Consider the following 15,677-nt stretch of genomic DNA (forward strand, 5'->3'; position numbering starts at 1 on the left):
TGTGCACGGCCAAAGCAGGCACTTACTTGGTTAAGCTGACTCCTTCCTTTTTAAAGTCCACTCCTAGGAGAACCCAAACCTCAACGTAAACCATGACACAGACGGAGGACATCATTCTTCTGCTAGAACAAAGAAATGTGCATATGAAGGTTAACTATCATTCTTTTAAAAAGAAGAACTCATCCTTTCTAAAGGATATGTTCCTGAGAGAATTAATGACGTTGCTGAAATCGGATGGAAATAATTCGTTGAGCAATTTTTTTCCTCTCTGGAGGGATTGGAGGAGGACTCTGTGTTTGACAATGAAACACAAGTCCCCAGAGGTAGAGACAGTGCCCTGATGTACCTGGCATCTTTGGTGCATTTTGGTGGGTCCTGGATGGGGATACATGCTTCCTGGGGCATGGAAGGAGGGAGACTTGACTATAGTTGTTGATTCTAGGATTTAAAAATTTTCCTGGGGGGACGCCTGGGTGGCTCAGTTGGTTGAGCAGCTGCCTTCGGCTCGGGTCATGATTCCGGGGTCCTGGGATCGAGTCCCGCATCGGGCTCCTTGCTCAGCAGGGAGCCTGCTTCTTCCTCTGCCTCTGCCTGCCATTCTGTCTGCCTGTGCTCGCTCTCTCTCCCTCTCTCTCTCTGATAAATAAATAAAATCTTTAAAAAAAATTTTTTTCCTGGGATGTGTGTGTGTGTCTCTCTCTGGTCTGTCTCTGTCTAGAAAATTCACTGTTTGACTTCTTCTTTTTTTTTTTTTTAAGATTTTATTTATTAATTTTTTCTTTTTATAAAGAAAGCAGGAGAGAGAGTGCAAGTGGGGCAAGAGGCAGAGTGAGAAGGAGGGGGAGAGAGAGAGACTCTCAAGCAGACTCTGTGCTGAGCATGGAACCCAATTCAGGGTTCAGAGTGAGGCTCAGCCTCATGACCTGGGACCATGACCTGAGACCATGACCTGAGCTGACATCAGATGCTCAACTGACTGACTCACCCAGACACCTCTCACTGTTTGCCTCTTAAAATAAAGTATATGCATTATTCTGATTTTTAAAAAATTAATGTGAAATTATTGCCAAGAAAAAAAAAAGAGGATTCATCACAGGTTTCCTGTAAAATTTGCAAGTAATTCTGATACAAAATCCAGTTTTGAAAACAAATTTTACAAGATAATCATTTCTGAGTTTAATTAAAGACTTAATACTAACACAATGCCCTCCACCCCAAAATATCAGATGATGGATAAACTAAAGCAAATGAGCTTTTAAATCCATTGCTAAACTCAAAGAGAATAAGGAAAGTTCGAAATTTAAAAAGAAAAAGACAAAAGGAAATAAAACGGAGCTGAAACTGGAGTGGGGAGTGGGGAGTCAACACACTGAGTAGCTCCAGAGTGAACCTGGGGGGTGTGGGGGGTGTGGCCAACAACCCATGCCATTCCACCATCTTCTCAGAGCAGAAGCTTCTTGTAACTCCTTTTTGTCTCATCTCATTCACCCTGCTGCATATATTTGTGAAAGTGCAATCAATGCACTGATAAGGTTTTATTACCATTATCAACAACATGTCCTAAAAATGTGTTTCTCTTCAAGGATATCTTACCTTACCAGGACTTCATGTTTCTCACATGCCTGGTGTAGAAGTCCTAGCCACTGCCTGGCCTTATTTTTTTCTTGTTGATAAATAAAGCCATCTGAATTAATATTGTAATTAGGACCAGAATGGCACATTTTGACGTTTTTAGTAAATAAAACCAACCAAAATAGTTTTTGTTAGATGTGGCGCTAATGATTATTATTGGCCAAACTATCAGATTTACATTGGAAATTCTGGGCTAAAATTTTTGTGAATGTCTGTAAATTATAATGCTATGAATGCAGAAAATATATGCAAAACTTTCTGCAGTTGCCTCATTATCTTAGAATAATCCTCAAGAATTCATAACAGAAAATGCAAGAAACTCAGCGCTGATATAGCTCAGCAGGTATTGTACACAGAAAATATGGGTAAAATTGTGATAAAGAGAGCAGGACTGGAAAATTGTTAGAAAATATATGCTCTGTTCAGTCTTTGTTCCTTGTTTGAAGGAAATGTAGAAAAACTTGTTAAAAATAAAAAGTTGAACAATATGGGATTGGGAGGGAGACAAACCATAAGTGACTCTTAATCTCACAAAACAAACTGAGGGTTGCTGGGGGGAGCGGGGTTGGGTGAAAGGGGTAGGATTATGGACATTGGGGAGGGTATGTGCTTTGGTGAGTGCTGTGAAGTGTGTAAACCTGGCAATTCCCAGACCTGTACCCCTGGGGATAAAAATATATTATATGTTTATAAAAAATAAAAAATTAAAAAAAAAAAAATAAAAAGTTGACATTGTATGGTGTTAGAATCTGAAACCTTCTAAACTTTAGGATTGTAGAATTTTGCTTTTTAATTATCAAAGTGGCCAGATAAAGATGGCTCAGGCTGACCTAACACAGCTGTGACTCACTACTCTTTTTGTGATTACATCATGTTGTCATCTTATTTTTACAACACCTTAATTTATTTGTAATTTACCCTTCTACTCTCCTTCTAAAAATTAATCTTCCCCAGTTCTTTCACCTTCTTGGGATTGATTGATTATGAACACATTTTTAATAGACTTGACATTTACATTAGCTTTCTTAAAAAGAAAACAGAAGAAAAAGGGGTTGAGATTTTTGTTAAAAATACAAAAGACCAACTCTGTAAGAAATCTCATGAAATTCCAGTGGTAACACTGTTCAGCAGTTGCCAAAGAGAGGATGAGCCTAGGTACTAAGCTGCAGTAGCACATGCTCTGGAGCCTTAAGAGTACAGGAACCATTCTGCGTATTGAGATTTTCCTCTGTAACCAGAGCGTAGGCTCTGGCAATACTGCAGAGTAAGCTCTTTGTCTTCAGTACCTTCTTGCCCTCCGTGTCCATCATCATCACTTTGTGGATAAAGTCTGCCATGACTCTCTAAACCCCCTTACTTCCTTCCTTCTTTCCTTCCTTCCAAGGTTAATTTATTTATTTGAGAGAGAGAACAAGTACATGGCAGGGGGGCAGAGGAAAAGGGAGAAACAGATGCCCCGCTGAGCACGGAGCCTACACAGTTGGTGCTGGATCTCAGGACCCCGAGATCATGACTTGAGCTGAATGCAGATGCCTAGCCAACTGGGCCACCCAGGCGCCCCTCTAAAACCTCTTTTCTACAGCCAGGATGCTGCATCTGGGTCTGTGCATTCATTGACTCAGTTCTGTGCATCTTTTGACCATGTGCCAGTCATTGTCCTCACCTCACCTGGGGAAAGAAGAAGCGACATTGAACCGGGTCTTGAGGAACAAGCAAAACTCGATGAGGTAGAGAGGTGGGGGAGGTTAATTTAGTTGGAGGCAACAGCTTGAATAAAGCTATGGAGGTTTATAGCTGACTTATTTGGGGCAAGGCAAGTGGTGAGATATGACTGAATGTCGATTATGTGGTGTGGGGAAGCCAGCTGGGGGCCGAGGAGGAGAAGATGGAGCGGAAAGGGTAGGCGGCAGGTAAACTATGAAGGGCTGAGCACCGGGTGGAAAAGACAAAAGAGAAATCATTCCTCTCCCAGCAAACACTGGACTTTGAGAAGCGACATGTCCATCATGACTATGTCACAGAGTCTCTAGCATGGTGGGAATTTTAGGGTGAATTGCAGTGGGGGCTAAACTGGTGTGTAGCCTGTTAAGAATGATGTAACATTTTTAAATGGTTGATTAAAAGCCTGATACGTGAAGCTTACGTAAAACTAAAATTTCAGTGTCCGCAGATAAAGTTTCACTGGAATATAATCATGTTCATTTGTTATGTACTGACTGCTTTTTTGCTACAAGGGTAGAATTGAGTAGTTGTGACAGAGAACATGGCCCCCAAAGCCTAAAAAATGGACTAGCTGTATTTTGTTTTGAGCATTTTGCTGAGCCCTATCCTAAGCCATTCAAAAACAAAGAAGTAGAATGCCAGAGAGGAAGCGCAGAGCAAGACTGAGCCCTAGAGAGACGACTGAAGTGTTGGGGAACTTAGCCCACAAGGTGCTTTAGCTAAATATATGTTATAATAAATTTAACTAAATCTATTAATTCTAGGGACCACGATTTCCCTAGCATTTATTTTCCTGTCGTATACTTAGAAGTTATATAACATGCCACACTTTCAGTATGAAATAATGTGGACTAAAAATATTTTTAAAATTCAAAATGATTTATGGGAAATCTAGAAGACAATGTTGACACTTGTGGTTGACAGGCATTCTCAGAAACATTTCCATGAATAGTATACGAAAAAGGGCTATCTTTCAGAATTGGAGATCCACATCAATACAAGTAAATTACTGAAACCTTTTCTAACCTTTTTAAAAATTGATCTCTCTTTATGAGAGCAGTAATGTCAATCACACATTTCTGCTTTAGTGTGGGTAATTTTAAAAATTCTTTTCATAAGGCTCAGAGACATTACGTTTTATGATGTCTTTAAATTTTTTAAAAGCAAGCCTTACTTTCTGTACTCAGAAAAGTCATAATCACATATTGGTCCAATTTAAGAGGAAAATTTATAATTGAGAAGGTCTGGTTAAAGAAAGATGAGTAAAGGACGTAATACAGTGATGGGAGGGAAAAGTTGGTTGTTTGTGAGACGATGATAGGAGTTTTCAGAGCTGCCTGCCAGTTGATGTATAGAATCTTAGAACTGGATCCAACCTTCCTCGCAGAGAACTTCAGTCTCCTGGAGGACCATAGAAATAGAGGTTATATTGACCAGTGTTCAGTTGCCGCAAAGATAAATAACTAGTTATATTAAGCAGAAGGAGACTTAGGGGCGCCTGGGTGGCTCAGTGGGTTAAGCCTCTGCCTTCAGCTTGGGTCATGATCTCAGGGTTCTGGGATCGAGTCCCTCATCGGACTTTCTGCTCAGCAGGGAGCCTGCTCCCCCCCCCCACCCCGCCTGCCTCTCTGCCTACTTGTGATCTTTGTCTGTAAAATAAATAATATTTAAAAATCTTTAAAATAAAAAAAAGAAGGAGACTTAATTCAGAGAATCAGCTGCCTATGAAATCATGAGAAATGCTGCTGGAGCAGAGTGTAGGATGGGTCTTTGGGAATGCCTCCTGGGACACTGCAGTACTTGCCAGCCTGAGGAACAACCATCCCTTTTGTGAAGATGGGGAATTAGTAGCCTGCTTCTGGATCAGGAATTTATTGTTGCCACCACTGCCATTGATTCCCATGAACCTGGCAGTTGAGAATTCCCAAGGGCTGCTGCTGCAGAAATACATCTCTAAAACCTTATTTTCCAGTGAAATTCAGCCAGAAGCCCCAGGAAAACAACCTCTGTCTCACTTCCATGTTCTAAAATTTGCACAAGTGCTTATAATTGGAGAACATTATTAGAACCCTAGCTGCAGGAGATTGTGGGAAATGTAGTTTCTAGACTACTAGCCTCTGTGTAGGAAGGCATACTTAGAGGTGGGGGAAGAGAATGTTGGTTGAGGCTAGTCACCTGGATTTATTTCCTGATGCTGCTCTAGCAAATTACAACAAACTCTGTGGCTTGACACAACACACATTTATTATATTACAGTTCTGGAGGCCAGAGCCTGACACACATTTCACGGGACTAAAATCCAAGTGCAACAGGGTTCTGTTCCTTCTGGAGGCTCCAGGGGTCAGTCCTTCCGTGCCCTGCCTTCCCAGCTTCTAGAAGTTGTCCACGTTCCTTGGCTCATGACCTCGCCGCTCCAACTTCTGTTAGCATTGTCACAGTACCTACTCTGACTCTAACCTTTGCATTTCCTTCTTCCAAGGACTCTTGTGATTACATTGGGCCCACCAGGGAATCCAGGAAAATCTCTCAAGATCCTTAATCACATCTGCAAAATCCCTTTTTCCATGTTAGGTAACTTAACCATAGGGATTAGGATGTTGACCTCTTTGGGCGGGGGCGTTATTCAGCCTGCCACATTGCCAGATGGGTGAGTGAGGGAACTGATGTTTCTTGACTATCTGCTGTATGCCCGGAATTTCATATATAGCATCTTATTGAATTCTCACCAACTTTCAAAGTGGACCCTATTATCCTTCTCTTACAGATGAGAAAATGAGATTCAAAGAATTTAAAAAACTAGCCCACTGTTCAGTGATAAAAAGAAAAGAAAAGTGTTAAATCATGAAAACACATAAAGGAACCTTAAATGCATATTGGCAAGTGAATGAAGTCAGTCTGAAAAGGCTACATACTGTATGATTCCAACTATATGATATTCTGGAAAAGGCAAAATTATAGCCAGTTAAAAGATCAGTGGTCTATGGGAGTTGGGTGGGGAAGAAGATAGGAAGAACACAGGGGATTCTTAGGGCAATGAAACTATTCTGTATACCATAATGGTAGATACATAATGTTATGCCCTTGGGAAAAGTCATAGAATTGAACAACACAAAGAGTGAAACCCCTGTAAATTATGAATTCATTGACAATAATTTATTACTATTAGTTCATCAGTTGGATCAAATGTACTACAACTAATGCAAGATGTTAATAATAGGGGACACTCTGGGGAAGGGGTGGGTGTATATGAGAACTTTGCACTTTCTGTCCCATTTTTCTGCAAACTTAAATTGCTCTAAGAAATAAAATCTAATAATTAAAACAAGTAACAAGCATGAAAACTAGCCCTGCTGGCGTGTGGCCGAGTCAATAGGTAATCTAGAAATATCTGGTTCTAAGAATGCATGATATTTAAGTGATACTGTGAGTTCTGGAGGCTTTGGAGCCCTCAAATTTTCTTAAACCAGTCTAAAAGCTGACAGTGATGATCTCATCCCAGGAGTCGGAGTCTGCTTCCTGTTCCCGTGAAGTGCTTCCAGTTAATAATGTTGAATTGGATTTAATGGTTTTACTGATAGGGAACTGTTAATTCTGTCATCTTTAAGTAATTAGCTCCAAGTTTTTCACGGGTTGTACACCATGAAAAATCTGCTTCTTCCAAAAGCAAATGAAGTGCTTTTCACATGAACCAATCCTACTTGCCTGGTGATCTTTTAACAATAACAAGAAAAAAAGGCATTGGTTTAATCTGATATTGGGGGGAAGATGTGCATTGATAATCACAATAATTTGGCCAACTGTTTAAACTGAGAGCTACCCTTTTGCTCTCTAATTTTTATGTCTTTTGAGAGGAGGAAATGGTGTTTACACCAAAGCCTTTGAAACTATTTTTTTTCTGTCCTTCGTTTATGTCTTATTTATGTCTTAAATGAGACCTGTCATCAAAATTTGTAACTACTGATCCTCTTCCTTCCCCCATCTTGTAACTTCTATGCAAGTGTTAGTGGTTTATATATTTTTGGTAGAAAGATATAGATATAGATTAGAAAATATAGAAAGACATATCTTAGAAAATATAAAAAGACCATCAATAACATCACAGAAGTGTTATCTCTTAGAAATAACTACTGTTGTCATATGTGTATGTCCTTCTAAATGTTTCCAATGCAAAAATACATATATGTATCACATAGTACTGGACTTGTCACATAAACTGACTCTGAAGAGTTAACTCAGCTGTTCAGGACCAAGGACCCACCTGACTTTGCTGTTCCCTTCCTCTGTGCGCACATTCCAGCTCTCAGTCCATGATGGCTGCCAGAGCTCCAGCCTTCATACCTATTTCATCCTGCAGGACTGAGGAAGGGAAGAAGGAGAGCACACTCACTGCCTTTCTAGCCAATGGACCAGAACTCTGTTAGGGAGCTTTTTTTTTATTATTATTATTATTCCAAGTGGCCCTTTGCCCAATTAACCATCAGACATTATACTAAGAAGGAAAGGGAAAATGGATACTGGTAGATGACAATTTTGCCAAACATTCATTTAAAAAAATCATATTAATTTTATTATTTTCTTAACCTGACATTTTCATGTAACAATGTAACAATGTCATCCTAAGTCATATGTATATATACCTATAAAATCGTTTTGATGACATTATATTACTTTGTAGGTACAAGTAGTCAATTCTCTATGAACAATGGGGTTTTTGTTTTTTTCAAATTTTTGATATAAAAAACTTGCAGAAAATATTCCCGAATATAAATATTTTCACACTTCTTTGTCTATTTTTCAGAATATATTCCTAAAGTAGACCTACTCTAGTAGAGTAGACTTTCTTGAGTTAGATAGGTAGACACATGGTGAACACTTTCAATATATATTTTTAGAAAAGGTCAGGGCCCAGAACCAGTTAGTAGCTGCTTATGAGAGATAGTAGTGCGCATTTCTTCCAGACTTCATAGTCATTGATATCATATTGGTATCTTGAAATCAGCCACAGTGGGAGTATTCAAAATAAGAACCTTTCCCACTTCTTCTTCTGGAAAACTGATTGTGAAACATTTGCCAGCACACTGCTGCAAAATACTTATAAAATTTCAATCTTAAAAGTTCATGAGGACTTATTATTTTCACCTCAAAATCTATATCAGTGCTTAAAATAGTAACAATTCCAGTTGTAACTTATGTATTCCAATATGGATAGCTCATAATACCTGTTGTTATCTCCAGATTTTTTTCATAGTTTGTTTAGAGATGGAAACCTGTTTTGGGTATATTTGGATATATTTTGTACACCACCAGATCAGTATGGTCCATTAAGGACAGCCAAATTTTGCAGAGATTTGGCATGATTGTGTGATAATTCTGAAGGGTACTGTACTTTGGAAAATAGTTATTTATAAAAACCTTTTAAATAATTGCTTTGGCACATATTGTTGATTTGTAGAGAACATCAAACTCAGTGACTCATAGAGAAGAAAGGAGGGAGAGTGATCAGAACCTCCAGGTCTTTATTCCATGATCATCTCATACATTCCATTTAAGCCCACAGCAGGCCTTGACCCCTGCATCCTGCCCCAGTAGCTTTCTGTTGCAGTGGAATAAAAGTTTGGGTCACCGAATAATCTAGTTTTAGAAAGCTATAATTCTCTGAGAAATTACAGATGAAAGGGAGGTGGGAGTCAGGGTCTCCAGAATTCTAGGTCCTTCTTTGTCACTGGGCTGTGTAAGGAATCTGATAGCTTCCTCTACCACATTTCTACTCCACAGTCTTGACAGACGGATCTGGCCATCCAAAGTCGCAAGGGGTGCTCTGCATCCCTTCACTATGCCTCCCACGTTTTTCCTACAAGGATCTACAAGGAGCTACTCAAGAAATTCCCATGTAGACGAGTAACCGTTTTCTACCTGATAAGAGCACAGGAACAGCCACTTTACCTCTAGCTAACTCTATGTTTTGAGACAAGCCTCATTTCTCTTCAGTAGAATGGGGGTGTATGAGGGTAAGATTCGATTTGTAAACCCTGAAATTCAGAAAGCCTATGAAACCAATTCACCTGCCTAGCAAATATACCAGAATCAAAATATCCTGACCAGCAGAAACTAAACTTCCTTGTAAAAAGCATTTGATCTAGCTTGCACAGAGTGCTGAATGAGAACACGATGCTAAGATGTCATATTTTATGTACGCTCTAATTCGGTTCTCACTGGAAGAGAGCAGTGGTGATGTAAGAGGCTGTTTATGAGATTATGCCAAGGGAGAATGCTTGTGCCCTGTGATTGTAAAGGCTATAATTCACTTATACACAGACATCAAATGTTATTGCCAAGTCATTGGGAAAATTCCAATTATCTTTAAGTCATCTATAAAATATGTATCTTGTATTAAGTAATAGAATTATGAAGTAATATCAGATTCTGGATCGGAGCTGCCCTTCATGCTGATCATCTGTGGAGCATTTCAAATTGTAGAACCTCTACACTGCTCTCTTTTCTTATAAGTGTCAATGACAAAAAAAAAAAAATAAGTGTCAATGACAACACCCACCCATTGTAAATTGGAGGGTGCAATGGAAATCACCACCACACCCCCAAAACACCTTTTCCGTCCATGCTTTTGAAATGTTTGCTACTGGGGCACCTGGGTGGTTCAGGGGGTTAAAGCCTCTGCCTTCAGCTCAGGTCATGATCTCAGGGTCCTGGGATCGAGCCCCGCATCGGGCTCTCTGCTCAGTGGAGAGCCTGCTTCCTCCTCCTCTCTCTCTCTCTCTCTGCCTGCCTCTCTGCCTACATGTGATCTCTGTCTGTCAAATAAATAAATAAAATCTTAAAAAAAATATTTGCTACTTGAGTTGGAGAAATCTTTTTTCTAGGCTTTTACCTCCAGCATTCCCTTGTCAAGAATGGGTCTCAAACACTGGCTAGAAATGGACAGTGTAATCACCAAGTGTATCAGTTTTCTAGGGCTGGGGTAAAAAATTGCCACAAACTTGGTGGCTTAAAATGACAGAAATTTATTTGGCCATAATTCTGAAGGCCAGAAGTCCAAAACCAAGGTGTTAGCTGCAGTGGTTGCCAGAAATCCTTGGTGTTTCTTTGACTTGTAGAAACATCACTTTAACCACTGCCTCCAACTTCGCATTACCTTCTCTGTTCTGTTTTTATATCTCAAATCTTCCTCTGCCATTCTCTTACAAGGTCACCCGGCATTAGATTTAGGGCCTACCTTAAATCCAGGATGATCTCATCTTGAGAACACTAACTTAATTATATCTGCAAAGGCCCATTACCAAATAAGGTCGCATTCATAGGTTTTAGGGGTTAGGACATATATTTTTGGAGGGGGAGGCAGTATACCAAGAGAAACCCTGATAAAAATCCTGATACCTAGGATAGTACATTTGGACTAGAAGGGATGGTTAAAAAAAAAAAAAAAAAGATTTAAAAAGATAGCTTCAAGATATCGGGTTGGAATTGGGGGGAGGGCTGGGAGGTGGGAGAAGGAGGCATAATTTCCATTTTACTGGATGGGCATTCTGAAAGGGAAATTAATAATGCATGGAGAAAACGTTGTCTTTGAGCTCTCCTTGCCAGTCAATTCATTGGCCTAACAAATAACTGGTTCTCTGTTGGTACCAAGAGGAAAACCTAGGCATGCAACTAGAACTGAACCATCGTGTGGGTGTTGGTTTTTCTGGCATCCCATTTGTCTATTTATTTGTTCATCATCCATTTAGCAAACATTTTTTGAGCACTTGCTGTGTTCCTGGAACACGGTGGGCTATCTCCTCGGGTGCACTGTTGGCATTGTCTGTTCCTATTTGCACCCAGCGTTGGATGGGATGTTCAGTAGAACTGCATTCCATCAAGTCAGTCACTAAGATTACAGTCAAGTAGAGTTAAAATTGCCCTGGAAAATGCCTTTAAACATTTACAAGTACACTCATATGCTTCTCTCTATGTCTGAATAAGTGATTCAGACATAACAAGCAATCACAGGATAAGGATGAATGGAGCACATCCTAGGGGATTAGCTTTCTTCTAACATTATTTCAATGGTTCTGTTTTTCCCTTTGCCAGGTTTACAGAATTAAATTTTTGAAAATTATCAATGTATTTCATGTGACTCTAGCCAAAACCACAAACCTGCAGGTGGAAATGTAGCAATTGGAAACTTCCAAAACTGTGTGAGCCAGAAGAAACTATAGGGATATTTTGTTTTCTTGTTTATTTAGAAGTCTCTGTTGTGTGCTTGGAGACACCGGGGTCAGACAGGTCTAGGTCTGAGTTCAGATTTAAGCAACCCTTTCTGTGTGATACAGAAAATTCTGGGAGAGACTCGTGCAACCTACAAAGGCTGGGGTTGCCTCCTGGTTAATGTGAATGATGCCCTCATAAAGGAAGCAACAGTCAGGTATCCCCCAACACATTGAAAACAGTTTGAATCTCTACTGAAGTCTCATGAAGATGCACCAAAGAGGAACTTCGTACATGGTACACAGTATACGTTCTTAAAATTCCCTCTCTCTCGTCCCTTTTCCCATATTTTGCACATCACAGATGGCAGTTGACTAAAATTCCCACTTCTCATCTTTTAAAATTCTGTTAATTCTCCCAAAATTATCCGCACTCTGGCTCTTCTCTCTTTCCTCTACCTTTAGCTTTTCTGATCTTAACTTCCTGCCCTTTTAAACGGAAATCACCGAGATGGGTTCAGCTGGTTCCCTCGCCCCTTCTCTCAACTACATCCCCCTCCACAGATCAGATCTACAAAGCATGAAGCAAATGTACGCCCAAAAATTGGGGATAAACCGGGATTCAAACCAAGCAGTCTGATTGTGCTACTTGCTAGCCAAGTGATCTTGGGCAAGTCACCTTTAACTCTGTGATTCCCCCCCTCCTTCCGCTTCCTTCCTTCCTTCCTTAATTTGTAAAGTAAAACCACTAAGACCAACTTGGTAAAAATGGTTTGAGGACTAAGTGGAAGAAAATACTGTATTTTCAGATTTCTATCACAGTTCTGGCCCATTTTAGACAACCCAAAATATGCTGGTCCTCTTCTTACTCTTTTGTTTGTAGACAGACCTCTGTGTAGAAACAAATCATAACCAAAGGCTGCTTGGTCAGTATGGAATCAGATAATACATGAATGAAAACTGTAAACGTACCATGCTAAGAATAATTAGGGAGTTCATGCTACCATGAAAATGTTTGGCACTGACTACTATGGACAGGGTGTGTGCCTTCCACCAAGAATTTGCTCTTTCTAAGAATCCCCCAAATAAAGGAAGAATACTCAAATAGTAGACAGTCAAGAAATTTCCAATGTCTACTACATTAAATAATTTTGATTTGTTTTTTTGGGGGGAGGGGCCTCTTGTGGTAGTTTCCGTTTTGTGAGATTAGTGGTCAATTTCCCAATGGCTGAAATATGCCAATTAGTACAATGCATCTTAGCATCACTAATGCCGTTGTGTCAGTACTTATAGGTTTAAAGTATTTAATCAATTAATGGATGTTTGAATTTATCTTATGCCTAAGTTGGCTTTACCTTCAAAATACATTTTTATTATTTGTTGCTATTATTATATTGTCTTCTTTTTCTCCATCTTCCTTGCTCTCTCTCTTGGTCCTAGCCATCCTCATCTTTTTTTTTTTAAGATTTTATTTATTTATTTGACAGAGAAAGAGATCACAAGTAGGCAGAGAGACAGACGGGGGTGTTGGGGGGGAAGCTGTCTCCCTGCTGAGCAGAGAGCCCAATGCAGGACTCTGTCCCAGGACCCTGGGATCATGACCTGAGCTGAAGGCAGTGGCTTAACCCACTGAGCCACCCAGGCGCCCCATCCTCATCTTTTGTGTAGAGGTCAGGATAGACTGATGAAAGGTCTGTGACTCTTCCTCCCCTGCACAACAGGATTACCCATACATAGCAGGTGGAATGGTCTTTATAAAAACACGCATGAGGCCATGTGACTCCTCTGATGGTTGCCCCCTATTATTTTATCTGTAATACAATTCTAACATCCTGCTTTGACCTTGAGAGCCCTAATAAGCTGGCCCTGTCTCTCTATCTGAGTACACCTGCTTCTCTCCTTGTGCTGGGTGTTGCAGCCACACTGGCCTGCCTTCTCTTAGCACATTTTTCTCATGTTCCATCAGTCTAGGGTGCCTTCCCTCCATCTCTACATGTCTGGCTGCTGCTTATTCAAGTCTCAGTAGGGACTCTCTGGGTACTTAATCTTAAATAGAGCTGGCCCTCCCCCAATCATTATTATGTCATTCTGCTATTTCTCATACCATCCGCTACCCTCTGATATTTTGAACTGATTGCTAATTAATTTAGTTACTTACTGTTTTTCTCCCTCCACCCAGTCTCCATGAGACTATATGCCTGGATGTATGTCTCGTGTCTGGAACATAACAGGAGCATAATAAACATCATCCCTAGATACAGGAATTTGCCACAGCCATGTCTGTGAAGACCAAACTAAGCCTTGATGCCTTCCCCTTCCTTCTAGGTGTCTTTCCCCCATTTAGAATTGTTGCTTTCCTAGACAACTATCATATGATCTCCCTGATATGAGGAAGTGGAGATGCAACATGGGGGTTTAAATGGGTAGGAGAAGAATAAATGAAACAAGATGGGATTGGGAGGGAGACAAACCATAAGCGACTCTTAATCTCACAAAACAAACTGAGGGTTGCTGGGGGGCGCGGGGGCGCGGGGGGGTCTTGGGGGAAGCGGGCTGGGTTATGGACATTGGGGAGGGTATGTGCTATGGTGAGTGCTGTGAAGTGTGTAAACCTGGCGATTCACAGACCTGTACCCCGGGGGAATAAAAATATATTATATGTTTATAAAAAAAAAGAAAAAAGAATTGTTGCTTTCTTGAGCTCCCACCCTGTCTGGGTCCTTTCTGGGAAGAAACTTTATCCCAACCAGGTGTCCTGCATCTTCCTCCTCCCCTAACAAGGTTTCTGTATTCCAGACTGTCTCTGCTGTGTGCAGAGTTACTCTCTGCCTCAATGTTAATTATTCGGTGTTGAATGGCACATTTGCATGCACAAATATTTGAGGAATTGAAATCACAATTAACATGTATATTTGAGGTTATTTTAAAATATCTTGATGACTTCCTGTTTTCTTTACTTCTGTGGCTCACTTTTTAAAAAATTTAAAAAATTTTTAAATAAACATATAATGTATTATTAGCCGCAGGGGTACAGGTTTGTGAATTGCCAGGCTTACACACTTCACAGCACTCACCATAGCACATACCCTCCCCAATGTCCATCACCCAACCACCCTTCTCCCAACCCCCTTCCTCCCAGCAACCCTCAGTTTGTTTTGTGACATTTAGAGTCTCTTATGGTTTGTCTCCCTCCCAATCCCATCTTGTGTCATTCATTCTTTTCCTACCCCCCAAACCCCTCATATTGCATCTCCACTTCCTCATATCAGGAAGATCATATGATAGTTGTCTTTCTCTGATTGACTTATTTCGTTAAGCATGATACCCTCTAGTTCCATCCACGTCATCGTAAATGGCAAGATTTCATTTCTTTTGATGACTGCATAGTATTCCAGTGTGTGTGTGTGTGTGTGTGTGTATGGCCCACTTTTAAAAAAATATTTATTTATTTTAGAAGGAGAGAGAGTTGTGTACAATGAGGAGGGGCATGGGGTAAGGGGAGAGAATCTTAAGCAGACTACACTGCTGAGCACAGAGCCGGATGGGGACTTGATCTCAAGACCCTGAGATCATGACCTGAGTCAGGCACTTAGCTGACTTTGCTACACAGACGTCCCAGTGGCTCACTCTTTATTCTGACTTTAGGGATTCTGTGTCTCTCCGTCAGTGTTTTCAGGTCTATGCTAACCTGAGTCAGAATTTTGGAAGGTGCCATCTTTGAATACAGTTGAAAACCACCATTTTGATCCCTTTATAGAACCTAATAAAAGATTTCAAAACTCACTGGATTTTTTCCTAATTCTACCTGGCTAATGAGCCTCTCTTCTCTCAGGCTTCAGCTAGAAAGGAATTGGTTCACAATTATTATTGTATTTATTTCCTATTATAAAAAGGGCACTTTCCTCCTGGATATGGGTGGGTTGGAGATACAAAGAGGAGTAAGGCCAAAGCCCTGTCCTCTGGAGCCCCATAGTTCCACAGGAGGGAGGTGTCACGGCTACTAACCTTAAGACGGCATAAAACATTTGCCATCCCCCAAAGTTGCCAATTGTTACTGAATGTTTTTGGTGGTTTCCATGACAATTTTCCAAAAAAACCAAAAAAGACAAAAAATAAACAATG

Source organism: Mustela lutreola, chromosome 12, assembly GCF_030435805.1.
Source record: "Mustela lutreola isolate mMusLut2 chromosome 12, mMusLut2.pri, whole genome shotgun sequence".
NCBI classification, from domain to species: Eukaryota; Metazoa; Chordata; class Mammalia; order Carnivora; family Mustelidae; genus Mustela; species Mustela lutreola.